General features: G+C 48.1%; 1 protein-coding gene across 3 annotated transcripts in view; it reads left to right on the top strand.

Moving 5' to 3' along the window:
* Positions 1 to 1,383: 1,383 nt before the first annotated feature.
* Positions 1,384 to 14,323, top strand: part of BDH1 (3-hydroxybutyrate dehydrogenase 1) — a 41,977-nt gene continuing 29,037 nt past the window's right edge. The window contains exon 1 of one of the 3 annotated variants that reach the window (XM_032869308.1): positions 1,384 to 1,596. The gene's annotated coding sequence lies outside the window, so the exon portion shown is untranslated. Of the gene's footprint in view, positions 1,597 to 6,650; positions 6,847 to 8,074; positions 8,246 to 14,323 lie in introns of those variants that run through there. The other 2 variants (XM_032869307.1, XM_032869309.1) reach the window with 2 other exon arrangements.

Genomic DNA, 14,323 nt, shown 5'->3' on the forward strand with positions numbered 1-14,323 from the left:
GAATTGGCTCATATGATTGTAGAGACTTGGCAAGTTCAAAATCATCAGCATAGGCCAGTAGGGTAGAGACCCAGGGAAGAACTCTAGAGAAGATTCCAAAGGTGGTCTCTTGGCAGAATTCCCTCTCTTGAGGGAGTCAGTCTTCCTTTGGAGACAAGTCACTCAGTCTTTCTATTTGGTTGGCTGAGGCCATTCAAGCTATGAAGGGTAATCTGTTTTACTCAAAGTCCACTGATTTAAATATTAATTTTGTTTAAAAACGTCTTCACAAAAAGATTCAGAATAATGTTTGACCAAATATGTGGGCATTTGGGACTAGCCAAGTTGACATATAAAATTAAACATCAACAGCCACTCTGTGTCAACTTGGCTCCCATGCATAGCTCCTTAAACCATACTTACTATCCAAATGAAGGCAATTAACAAGGCAACAAATCCACCTAACTTGACATGACTATCCTGTATACAATTGAAAATGTACTAACCTCTTCCCTAGAAGAGGATGCAAAGTCCTTGGGTGATGTTTACTCCTCTCCTTCAAATCCCCTAACTGAAATACTATGTTGTAAAGTTAACAATATTATGATATAAAGTCAAAACATCCTCTGTTACGTAAAGGGATAACAGAGGAAAGAAAACAAAGACATTATACGCAGACACACACCATAAAGTAAGGAAGAAATCTTCATGACAATTACAGTCCTTGTTTTCTGTAACTGGTCATGTGGTTGAAGCTGATATTTATAACTACCTTTTCCTCCTGCCCATTCCATATTTCCTTTGTCCTTGTCTGGTTGTGCTTCTTTACCTGGTAGGAAGCCCCGAACCTTCATTCATGGAGGATCAAGGTCATTAGTAGTCCTGCCTGAATTTGATTGTTGTAATTTTCCACTGACTTTAATGACAGGATATGGGAATACTAAGAGACACCCTTAAGGGATCTATACTCCATACATATGTCTACACTCTATATGTCCACGTATGTCTATATGTCTATGTCTATACTCCTCCTTACCTCCATTGATGATGTTCAAGGAGTATGTTTTGGTCCCACCTTCTGACAACTAACTCTGTTTAAATCTGTTTGGCCATCTTGAAATCTTCTCAGGTCCTGATTCTGGGTCATGCTCAGGGCATTCTCTGGATATTTCTGGCAGGGGGAGCTTAAGGTGAAGTCTGCTGGAGCTGCCCTTTGGCATAATTTTTTCTTAATTTGTTCCTAATCAGTGACATTTACTCTTGACTCTCTGCTTGTCAGAGGGCCAAACTCACAGACATTTTAAGCTTAAAACAAACATTTACAAGGCTGAACTTTGCCTATTTAATGACAAGCACACAAACATCCAGAACTCTAAATATTGTATTTATCATTAGTTCATTTTATTTCAAATGAATGTGAGAATTTTCCTTCCCTGCTAAAGGCTAGCATTGATAATACACATATATTTTGGAAGAGATTTCCAGGAGTGTGTATTATACCTTATTAACTGAGCAGTAAGAGGATTCCAGGTGTATCTATCTGCCTTGTAACTTACCTGGAGAGCACCCCGCGAGCTGATAGTGCTGAGGGACGTTGTTACCCCACCACCAGCTAAGGTGAGTGAACACTGAATGTGAGAAATACCAGCAAAAGGAAAAGCTTCAAATCTTGGGAAGAGCCTGGTTGAGGGGAGGGAGTTGGGGAGGAGCAGCTATGCCTCGGGAAAGTTCTTGCAACCCAAAATAGAGAGGCAGCAGCCTGGCAATTTGATTTCCCTTCGAATTGGTAGGCTCTGTCCTTGGTGCAAGAAACAGTAAATGGTTTAAACAATACATATTCGTTTGAAAAAAAAATTGCGAAGATATGAATCAAAATAAGCATGTGTTTTGTTATCCTGATTTTCAAGAGTTTATTGTAACAAATATTCTTTGAAAAAGCAGAATTTGAAGGTCAGAAAATTAAATCAGATTTAAGATTTGAGAATCTTGTCCCATATTTTTCTCTTTCAAAGTGTATATGATCAATTAGAACCTATAATTACTTTTCCTAACTGAGGGCATGAGATCTTGGCATCTGTATTGTATTTGTTGAAAGAAATTTCCATGTAATAAGGCATTTGAGCTTCTGTTAGATCATTCACAGAAAGAATACCCAACAGGTTATAAAAAATTCTCTATTCCAAAGACCCTTGTAAACTGGAATTTTCATCCTTTTTTAAAGCAACATCCTTAGGACAGTTGGTGGTAGGCTTAAAGAAAGTCTGTGAAGGGCACCTGGGTGGCTCAGTCTGTTGAGCATTCAACTTGATTTCGGTTCAGGTCATGATCTCAGGGTCTCGAGATTGAGCCCCACATCAGTCTCCGAGCAAAGCATGGAGCCTGCATGAGATTCTCTCTCTCTCTGTCCTGCTTCCCTGCCCCCAGCTTTTTGGACATTTTCTCTCTCTAAAAAAAGAAAGAGAGTGTTTGGAATATGATGGACTTATGTGGCATCTGTCTCTGTCACTTGATAGTTGTGTTGCTTCAACTTCCTTAGATGCAAAATGGGGATAATCTTAGGTCACTTTTAAGATCGTTAGAGATTAAATGAAATAATGCAGACAAAACTCTTGACATAGTGTCTGGTACATAGCAATTAACTGCTAAGTGATGTTGTTGAAAACAGGGACCCAACATTTGGTTATCACTGCATTCTGAGAACAAAGCACAATGCCTGTGATACATAATAAGGCGCAGGTGTAAACTGAAAGAAGGAAGGAAGGAGATTTATGGGTTGCTCTAGCTTGGGGTGAATGGTCAGAGGTGAGAACACTGTTTTTTACCTTCTTGTTGCAGAAAATCTGAGGTGACCAAGGAAACTCAAACACCACACGGGAGAGCAGGGAAAGCTTAGCTTTATTAACGCCAGCGGGCTCAGCGGGATTCCTTCCCAAAGACTGAGCACCCGACAGGGTTAGGAGTGAGTTTTTATGGTTACAGGCAATGGGGGATGGTAACGGGGTGTTTTCGAGGTTTCTCAAGGCCTGAAAGCTTTCCCAGTCTCTCAAGGCCAAATGGCCCTTTCACCTGAAGTATAATCTCTGCGGAGGTGTCTCAGGAGAGAGCTGAATCACCCCGGGGGACTGTTTCTTTTTCTTTTCTTATTCAAACAGGATCGGGTGTCTGGTCTTTTTCTTCTGTCTCAGTAGGAGCATTGACTTGTTATCTTATTTTAGTCAAACCAGACGGCTCGTTGGTCTTTTCTAGGCTTTAGCAGGAGCAAAGGGGAGCCAGGGATGGAAAGGGGCTGGAGCCAGGAGTCTCTCTATCCTCCTCATTCTCATACTCTCCCTCTTCAAAGATCCCCATTACTGCAAAGATACTTTGCTTACATTTCCAAACTACTGGGGCACCTGGCTGGCTCACTTGGTAGAGCATGTGACTTTTGATCTCAGGGTTCTGAGTTCAAGCCCCATGTTGGGCACAGAGCCCACTCAAAAAGAAAAAAAAAATTTTTTCGAAACTACTCCTCATACCAAATTGTGGTTAAAAAACAAAACAAAACCAAAACCAAATTTTAGTTAAATATATTGGAGTCAAAAGACAGAAAGGGGGTGAGGATGCAGGTGCCTGACACAGCCCCTCTTTCTCCAGAAAGGTCCAAGTTCTTGTTTTACTTGCTCACTCACTGCAGGGAAAAGACTGGGCCTCCAGTTCTCATTCATGAGCAGAATTCAGTATTATGGTCACGTTGGGATCTAGGGCTCTTTTCAGCACATTAAATTCCGAGCACCACCAATTTTAGAAAAATCCACTGAGCTTTTTCTTCATTTCACTGTCAATTATAGGAAAAAAAAAAAAAGAAAGGCTGCTTGATACTTCTAAAATTCTGCAGAATTAACGGCCTGATATCTAGTCTCCCCCCACTCCCCGCCTCTTTTTAAAGAAAAATTAATTGTATCAAAACAAAGAGAAGCCCTGTAGGGTTTGGATTAGTAAATGGTGTTATTCTTCTCTCTTCCCCAGCAATGCTCAGTGCTGAGGGCTGCACAGGTGGGCTCCTGGAGGGCTTCAAGATGGCTGGCCAAGGGCAGGATTTAACCTGTACCATTTGACATTCAACACTTAACACTGGGGGCAGAGAAGACCAAGGGCATTCAGAGATGGGGCAGGGCTAGGTCTGGAAGAGGAGGGCTGGGGCCTCGGAAGATGAGGGAATGAGTAGCTTGACTGGGATTCAGGAAACCTGTGAGTGAGGAGGCAATTAGGAACGGATATGGACGGGAGCCAACCCTGTGGCCCTCTGGGCAGTGGGATTTCTTCAGGGGGCTTCGTTCCAACTGGGTCTTTAAGGATGCTACCTTTTCTACAAAGCCTGTCCTAAAGCCCTACTGGAAGTCCCACTACACTTACATGTCCCTCTTTTAGAAGACTTACAAGACTTCTAATGATTCATTAACTTATGTACATGTCTCATCTCCTTCCTTGAAGGCAGAGGGGAAGGGCGGCTTCCCTCCCAGACTAACTGCGTAATTTGCAACAGCACCACTGGTGTTGAAATGAAACATGCTAGGTGCTACAAACCCTGGCCTGAGACTTCGTATCTGGGTAGAGGAACTGCTTTTACAAGGGGGTGAGAGGAAGAGGAGGGCAGAAAGGAGACAGAATCTTGGCACATGCTGCACTGGGAGTGAACTGGGTCTCACATTGTCTCTGCCTCCATGTTCAACCGCAGAGCTGAGAGTTTTTCAGTTTCAAAGTCATCAGTCAGAATCTTGGAAACAGGGGAGAGATTTAAGGGGTGCTGAGAATGACTTTGTTAGACTCACATTTTAACCCAGGCCTTCAGCTGGTCCTATCCTTTCGGAGTCACCAATAGTCCTGCCTTTCTCTGAGAGTTTATTGGGGATTCCCTAGAGGGCAGGGCAACTGGGAGATAAAATGAGCAAAAGCTCAGGCTGAAAAATTCCTCATTAGCAGACTTGGGAAAGGTCTGCTGAGAATGACCCTGAAAGGTGGGCAGAAATGCCTCTTTTGGGTTAATGACTGGCTTGGTCGGCGGAATTCCCCAGAAAAACACTGAGCAAGAAGCCTCTTTTGGATTAATGACTGGCTTAGTCGGGTTCCCCAGAAAAACACTCTGAGCAAGCATTTCCATACAGTTAGTTTATTTTGGGAACAAATCCCAAAGAACAGGAGTGGAAGGGTAGGAAGATCAGGCAAGCAAGGAAGAACAGAAAAAAGCAGTCCAAGTGTGCAGGACTGAACTGGTAAAGTTGGGCACCACCGTGGGCAACCGGGGCTCTCTCCTCTTAGGAGCTACACAGAATGCACCTCAGAACTGCCCACCGGAAGAATGGAAGAGGGGAATATTTCTCCACCAGTTCCCTTCTGCCTCAAAGCATGTCTCTAGCGGTGCTAGTTCTTTTGCATTTGCAGTTTTGCGCATGCGTCAGAATGGGCAGGGCTTTCCCACAGGGGTCCTTGGCTGCTTTGACAGCGAAGACCAGAGCTGCGAAGGTGCAGACCAGCGAAGGTGCAGCTGAGGCAAGGTGCATTCAGATAACACCTGAATTCAGTCATTTGCCATAGCAAAGCTGGAATAAAAAGATAGGTTGGGAAGCTGTGAGGTCAGCCACAGGTGCAGTCTGATAAAACTTCAGGTCCAATGTCCTTTCCCTGTTTTCTATTACTAGAACTACATTTCCGTTCAATTCTCAGTTCAAAGTCAGGACCTCTGATTTTTCTAGGTGGAAACGGTAATTCTTCCTTTCATTAAATGCTTTTCTAGCCATGCATAACCCTCAAAGTGTAACCAGCAACCCAGTGTAACGATTTATGTTATGGCTGTGGCATGGCGTACAGAGCTAGTATTCTGAAACACAACACCGAAGAAAAGTATGCTGGCTTCAGTTTGTCTGTAAAATGGGTACAGAGAATCAAGTGCATCCTGCCTTTGTGATCCTCCCATTCTTCAAGACACTATTGTGTCAGGAGCTGGGGATAAAGTAGAAACAGTAACTCTCAAGAAGCCCGTGGAACGGAGCTGACAAGTTTCTTCTAAAGTCCCACCAGGCCAGCACTTCCGTCCCTTTTTCATATGCCTGGTCCCTTTCCAATCAGTGTTTCTGTAATTTGACGTTAACATAGCCCCTGTCACTAATTTGTCGATAGTCTCCTTCTCTCCTCAGGCAGCTTTTCATCCTAGAAACTTGGCGCGGTCACCCGGCTCTGTGGCCAGTTCCCCTGACGTTTATTGTTTAAACTCTGGGACCTGTGCTTAAATTACCTTTAAAGATTCATAGGAGCAATTCTTTAAATGCATTCCATCCGATCAAAAGACAAATATAAAAACCACCCAACGAACTCCGATGAGTTCGAAAGTCAGCAAACACGCACAGAAGCTGGAAGAAGCCTCACTCATCACCAGGTTCCCTCAGTTCCTGGTGCGGCACCTGCTCCTCCCAGCTCGAGAGCACCAGACTCTCCAGAACGCGGCTGGCGGTGGAGCTCAGGGCCTGGGAAGGGGTTTATCTTGGGCTGGGAGCCAGATTGGGGGTACCCTCTGCGGGAGGAGGGCTGGGCGGGACGCCGGAGAAGGAAGGAGAGCGCAGGAGCGCTCCCCGCCCCGGCGACGCCCGCGGTCCGCTCCGCCCCGCTCTGCCAGCTTGCGTGCACCCACTGTGTCTAGGCTCCGCCGCCTCCCGGAGCCGAAGTAGGAAGCCGCAGTAGGGGGAGCGTGTAGAGGCGCTTCGAGAAGGAAACGGCGGCAGCGCCCCCACCGGGCAGTCCAAGCCAGGAGCGCGGGTACCCGCGAAGCGTTGGGCTCAGGGGAACGCGCCGGCTGGGCCCTCCACGGCCGGAGCCCCTCCACCCATTTGGTCTGGGGTAAGAGGAGGGGTCTGCATCTCTGCAGCTCCCGCGGCATGCGCCGACGCCCCCTGCTCAGTTTGGTTTGGCCTCGCGCGGCCATACGGGTGGGGATGTGGCACGGATTCCTGTAGGTCTGGCCCTGCAGCTGCGGCCGGGAAGGTGGGAAGATAGACAGATCCTGCCCAGATCCGTCTCAGTCCCAGGCGGCCCTCACCCACCGCCTTCCGGGGCCTTCAGTCCTCGCTCTGGGAGCCCGCCTGGCGTTATTAGGCAAAATGTGCTCGGCGGGAGGAGTCCCAGGTTGAACCCGCAGCCCCGAGGCGCCCAGGGGAAACCCTCGGGCCTCATCCTTCCCCACCTCCGCATTTCACAGAACACTACCCCGGCCCCGGAGTAGGGAAGGAAGCGGCCCAAGGTCATCTCGTAGTCGGAAACCGAGCCGGTACCGAAGCTGGTCGTTCCAGCCCCAGGCTGGGGCCGCCCCCTTCTTCACCGCGTCTCCCTCCTGCCCCACGTTGCGTCCTCTGCGAAGCCCTGTTCTGAGGACTTGGGGAGTGCTCCCTCCCCCCTTCCCCCCTTCCCCCCACCGCCGCGGCCAGGAAAGGACGGTAGAGAGCGGTTAGGCTGCCCGTCCAACCGCCTCGAGCACGAGCTGAGCCTGCGGCTGCTGGAGGACCGAATAGGCAGCCGGACGGGGAAGGGGACGGGACCGGGGAGTGGAGGTGGGGAGCACGGTGGAGGCGCCGCGGGGGCGGCCTGGGGATGGGACGCCTAGGTGGTGGTAGGCCGGGCACGCCCAGTCGCCGGCCCCGACTGCCCGGCTTTGTCTGGGCGGTTCCGTCTCAGCCAATGGGAGCGCGGCTCTAGCCGAGCCCCTTGGCTCCCGCCTCCCGCCGGCGGGAAGGAACTGCGGCCGGGCGATTGGCTGCGCGGCCCTCCGCGCGGGGTGGAGCTGGGTGGCGTGGGCTGCTCGCGGGCCGCCGGGCTTCTGCTTGAGTCCATGAGTTTGCGAGAGAAGGTGTCCTCATGGCTGTCCGTCCGCAGCCGCTTCGGGGCGGGTTGGGCTCTGTTCGCGTCGCTGAGCCCTGCGCATGTCGTTGAGCCCTGCGCGTTTTTTCCCAGCCGGTCGGCCAAAATCGGCCTCGAGTCAGCTGATGCAGTCACGGGCTAGCCCGGGTTGGGGGGGTAGTCGCAGAGGCAAGTCTTTCATTACGGCGCGGCACCTGCTCTCCTGCAGCCGGGATCCTTCAGGACGCAGCATATGTCCTACTTTCTACCTGAGCTTTGGAGCCCGGCTTTGCATGGGTTTAAATACACCGCTGGCGAGCGTGGAAGCTGACCTTTGGAATTGCTGCAGATTTCATACTCTCTCCATACACATATGCATAGAGTCTGTTTCCTGTCAGACACCAGAGTAGGTATTTTGGAGAAGGCGGAAGTCAGTGCTATAACACGTGGACCCTATCTGTGGGGAGCGCACAGTCCAGGTGGGAGTTGGTGGATAGGGGCTATGAGTGCTTATAAGCAGATACATCCAATACTTCTTGCTTAGGTAAGTGCTGTTCTAAGTGCTATTACAGAGGCACAGAAGGAAAGGATGGAATGGAACCGTAGGCGAGAGACTGATATTTTAAAGTCAGGGCGTCAGGAAAGGCATCTTGGAGGAGTGTTCTTTGAATCAGGACTTGGTCTTAGGAACAAGTCAGATGTGGTAGGGAATGAGCAAAACATGGAAACTGGAGAGTACAGGGCTTCTTGAGCGATGGTATAGCAAATGGTAATGAGTAGATGAGAAAATTATAGTGATTTGGAGGCCCAGGTGAGGCCCGGCTTGTATACCCTGATTTGAAATGTGGTAAGAACTTATGAATAGAATGGCTCTTGTCAGTTGTGCTGATATAACAATAATAATAATAATTATTATTATTATTTAACATCTGCACCAAAAATCTTGGAAATATCTTTGATTTTTCGTTCTTGCACATTCTCCATTAAATTTGTCCGTTAAATCATATGGGCTCTACCCTCAAAAGGTAGCCAGACTCTGACCACTTCTAGTTACCTTCATGGTCCACCAGAGCCCGCAACCCTTCTGTATATCTCCAGAGAGTACCTTTGCACATTTCACTGGACTTGTGCAGTGCACAACCTTCATGGCTATAAACTGTGGCTCTGTATTACTGCCTCAGCATGTAAATGGTCTCCCTGCTTTTGCCTTTGTTCATCCTCAGTTTATTCTTAACCCAGTGAGGCTTATTGTATTAAAAAAGTAAGTCTGATCATAGTATACCTCTGCCTAAAAGCCCCTTAAGTAATTCACATATTATGTGCCTACTGTATAGGGGGCAGTGTTAGGTGTTGGGGGTATGACAATGACCAAAGCAGACAAAATCCCCTGCTCTCAGAGTTGACGTTCTAATGGGACTGAAAGATAACAAATAAGATAAATAAGTACAGTGTGTATAATGTTAAAGTGTAGTAAGTCAAGGGGTGGGGGATGGAAGCAGGGGAGGGGGAATAGAAAATATCATGGTGGGGGTGGGATTGATGGGGTAGCCAGAGAATGTCTTACTGGGGAAACATTTGAGTAAAAGATTGAAGTGTGAGAAGGAGCCCTGTGGATAATGAGGGGATAGAATGTTCCAAGTAGAGGGAAAAGTAAGGGCAAAGTTTCCGAAGCAGGAGCTTACTTGTCATGTTCTAAGTATAGCAGGAAGGCCATTGTAACCAAGGCGCAGAATGGTGGGGGCGTGGATGAAAACCCAGATCGTGGAGGGTCTTGGGGGCATTCTACAGTAATTTTGGCTTTTACTGCCAGCAAGAGTTTGGTGCCGGAGTGACACGATCTGAGTTACATTTCACAGAATCCTGCAGGCCCGTGTCGAGCAGTGTCTGAAAGGGGACAAGGGTAGAAACAGGGAGCCAAGTTGGGTGGCTGACTGCAATAATCCGGGCAAGAAGTGAAGATGGCTTAGATAAAGATGATAGCAGGGGGCTCTAGACACATTGTGAAGGTAGAGTCAGGATTTGCCGACAGCTTGGCTGCAGAGTGCAAAATAAAGAAGGATTAAGAATGAAGAAGACGTAGAGAAACAGGTACTCAGTGCCATATCACAGGCTAGATTTTGGACAGGTTTTTTTTTTTTTTTAAGATTTTTAATTTATTTATTTGACAGAGATCACAAGTAGGCAGAGAGGCAGGCAGAGAGAGAGGGGGAAGTAGGCTCTGTGCTGAGCAGAGAGCCCGATGTGGGGCTCCATCCCAGGACTCTGAGATCATGACCTGGGCTGAAGGCAGAGGCTTTAACCCACCACCAGGCACCCCTGGACGGGTTATTATAAGTTATAATAGATAACCTATTAAACATTCCAGTGGAGCTGTTGGATGGGCAGGTGGCTATGTGAATCTGGAGTTTGGAGGAGAAGGCTGGTTGGAGATAAACATGTAGGAGTTGGCAGCATATAAATCCTATTTAAAGCTCTGAGCACTCATGATGGGTGTGGGAAGAGCCCACCAGTGGAGCCCTGAGAGTCCCATCGTTTAGGGGTCTGACTTGAATTTGATAGGCGACCCCTATTATCCTAGGGGTGGAGTGCCTGCTTAAGCTGGCACTTATGGCCATTTTGACAGCTCTAATACTTTCTCTCGGGCAGGACAGATGAGAAGTAGAGAGGGGGAGACACAGTTTCCTGTTATCACTGCCAAGATCTATTGGCGTTCTCAAGATGGGGCAAGCTTAAGAATTAGTAATAATGTTCTCTCTGCTTCTGTGCATTTTCGCTGGTATTGTTTTGGCCACAAGGAACAGAGACTTTAAGCTTATTTAAATCCCATGGAGAATAAAGACCTTGTGTGCCTTGCAGAGCTGGAGGACAGGAGGGCAAATGGGTCTCAGAAGCCGCTCTTTCAGGAGGAGGCTCTGCTGTTCTGTTTCTCTTGTTTCTCCCTGTCCATCTCTCCTCCTTGCTGCATGTGTGCCTGACTCTTCTCTCTGCAGGTTGGGTTTCTGCATCCTCTCTGGCTTCGGGGGCAGTGTAGCACAGCTGCTCCCCCAAACCCACCTGCTGATCACTTGTCCCTGCTCCGGACCCCCAGGCTGATTTGCATTCTTTCACAGCGCCAGGGGACAGAATGATGGGTTATCTCCCTGACCCAGTCCTCAGTGACCAGAAGGGAGGTCTCACTGGCCAAGTGTAGCTGCGGAGGCCAAATCCTATGGGCGAGAGACAGGTCTGAGAGGGCAGGGATCGGGTGAGCAGGACAGACACCTGAAAGATCACCACTTCAGAGAGTGTTGGTGCTGTGTTATCTGAGGAGAGCTGACATCACCTGACTTTAATCAGGTGACTGGACTGTCTCTCAGACTAATGGAAGTGCCTGCGTTAGGTTTGCCTTCACCGAACTGGGCTGTATGGGTAAATCCTTGGCTTTTACTGAAGGTCTCTATCACAGACAGCTGTATGAGTCGCCTCTGCATCTGTGATAAAATGGTAGTGAGACCATTGTCTGCTTTATCATTTAATGTTCCTCTATAATGCTTTTAGACTTTGGTTCCAGAATAGTCCTCTCTCTAAGGAATAATGGTCATCTTTTTTGAATTAGGGCTTTAAGCCTTGGCAGGTTTTCCCTTTTGCGTGGCCTTATGGAAGCCCTGTTAACTATGCAGTTAGCATGTGTAGCTGAGCTGGCCTGGAACTTTCAGGCAAGCCTGTGCTAAGTAACAAGAAGGGAAATGGCCAAAGGAAAATATATCTCTCTGAGTAGGGATTTCAAACTCAAATGCCCATAGAATCCAGGAAGTTAACGAAGGTAATTGTGGGGAGGTTTAAGATAGATAGTAGGTGTAAACTTTGTGTTGTGTTAAAGCATAACTTAGCTGCCTAGTTACATTGCCTTTTAAAACACTAGGCTGCCCAAACAGAAACAGCCAGGTAGAACACACTGGAGGCAGGCTCCTGGTTGTCAGACGTTCGAATCTCACACAGAAGCTCACTGGTCTTAAGCTCTTTAGTGTGGGGTTCCTACATAGGAACATTTCTTGCCTAAACCCGTCCTGCCCTCCTCGGTAGGATAGGGGCTACTTTTCCCAAGTGGTAGTGCCAAGACCCATCCAGACTTCATGTCTGAAGACACATACATTCTCTTTCCTGCCTAAGGCCTGCCTCCTGTGTTCCTGTTGCCTGCTGATGACCTCACTTTTTCCAAGGATTTCAGGGTGGGGAATGTCTGTCCCTTGCAAGAGAGACCTTGATCCTAACCCACAGGAATGCAACCAACCAGCTCCGTCCTCCGTGAGTTAGTCCTGTCAGCATGCCACAGGGGAGCCCAGCACTGGGGCGAGGATGCACACACTATTTTTTTGGAGAGAAGGTACATACCACAGGTTATGCGTGGGTGCCACATTGAAAATGGAAAGAGGGTGCCCTGGAGAGTAGACTCAGGTGCTCTTAGTATCAGAAAAGTTTCTCCCTTGGGATGCCTTGTGGCTCATCCGGTTAAGTGGAGAGTCTGCTTCTCCCTCTCCCTCTGCCCTTCCCTCTGCTTGTGCTCTCTCTCTCTCTCTCAAATAAAAAAATAGAATCTTTAAAAAGAAAAGAAAAGAGAGGAAAAGAAAATTTCCTCCCAGATTCCAGAATGGCATGTAAGCATCTTGATTTCATGAAAGTTTGGTCCCTGGCAGTCACGTCCTCTGTGCCAAGTTTCCTTAGGGCTGCTGACTGGGTTCAAGGCCCAGGAGACTGTCCCCCACCTACCACCCCCAAAGGTGTTCTGCCTTCTTGCCATGAGCACCTCTCCCAGCCACCTCTGTTTCCAAACCGAAAGGCAAGTGAGGGCTTTTCAAGTTTGAGAACTTCATATTTACAGAGAAGAAAGCCCAGCACCAGGCATTAAGATGGCAAACATCCCCAAAGCCTGCTTGGGAATCCCATGGCCTGTAGCACTGTGTTTGCCGTGGGGAAAGCAACATGTTTTAGAAACTTAAAAAGGAAGAAGAGATCTAAAATCCTACTGTTCTGTGTGTCAGAGAAAATGTCACCAACAGCGCATTATTCAAAGGGCCGAGTTTTCATGTATTTTAAGCTATTCTTACTCGAGCACTTTCCCATAGTGCTGACTTGAGGGAAAATAAAATTGAAAACAGCCCTCTGTGTGGAGATAATACTGAAGTCGTCTCTGCCAAGGCACTGAGCAGAAGGGATGAAGGGCTTTAATTATAGACTGCTGGATTTGGAGTGCCCCAGTGGCAGTGAGCTCAGACTCCAGTCCTGAGGAGAGAGGCTGAGGTGCCTGAGCTAGGCCCACTCAGCTGCAGGGGTGGGGGAGGGGCACACCTTGGAGCCTCTGTGCCCCGTGGCCTTGTGCCTTCTCTGAAGGGCTGGTTTGGGCTCTGTGTTGCTGTTGCCTGCCAAATGCTCGCTGTGGTAACTCTAGTTTTGGCTGCAGGCCACCTTTCTACACACAGCTCATCCCCACTCTCACTGAACGCCTCCTTCGTGTTAGGCTTTTTCCCGGCATGAGGGATGTGGACAAGGCTCCTGTCCCCTCCGAGCTTACGATCCAGAAGGGGAGGATAAAGTAAAGAAACATGGTGGTTTGGGATTGAAGAATGATCTTACAGAGAGCAGGCTCTGTGTGCTGCCTGGGGGATCTGGGACACATACCAGAAGCTTTCAGAAGGTCAGCATGGCCCAGGGTAGCGTGGTACCAGAGGAGGCTGGGAAGGGAGGCAGAGGCCTGTGCCCAGCAGGCATGGAGAAGAGGCTTTTAGGCAAAGAAGTCACATAAGTTGACTGATATTTTATATATATACATGTATGTATATATATGTATATATGTACACACACATATTATAATATATGATATGATATAAATATATTTATATATATTTTACATATATTATAGGTATATTTTTTAAAGATTTTGTTTATCTGAGAGAGAGGCAGAGAGCATGAGTAGGGGAAGGGAGAAGCAGACTCCCAACGGAGCAGGGAGCCTGTTGGGAGGCTCAATCCGAGGACCCTGGGATCATGACCTGAGCCGACATTTAACCGACCAAGCCACCCAGGCCCCCACTTGATGGATCTATAAAGATCTTTCTGAGTACAGTGCTGAGAATGCTGTGGTGAGGAGGGACAGGAGTGGAAGTAAGAACCTGCCCTGTAGTCCAGGAAGGATTACACAGTCCAAGCGATCCCTATTTGTTTCCCTTTCTTGAGGTTTGAACAGATCAGACACCTCCACCTGCTGCCCACAGTGAACTGTGCGGTGGTTGGCTAGATAACGAATTGAGTTCTTGACCAAGTGGCCCTGGTGGCTGGTCATTAGTTGGGTTCAGGTGGCAGCACGAGGGCCTGGAGGAGCTGCCTCCCAGGCACAGCCCTGTTCCCAATAACAATGTTGTAACAAACCACAGGCAGATGTGCAAACGAGAGGCTAGGATGGTTCACCAGGAAAAGACCAGCAGCTCCTCTGGTTGTGGTTGCCTTGCTC

This window comes from Lontra canadensis, unplaced genomic scaffold (assembly GCF_010015895.1).
Source record: "Lontra canadensis isolate GAN:19392208 unplaced genomic scaffold, GSC_riverotter_1.0 scaffold38, whole genome shotgun sequence".
Taxonomy (NCBI): domain Eukaryota; kingdom Metazoa; phylum Chordata; class Mammalia; order Carnivora; family Mustelidae; genus Lontra; species Lontra canadensis.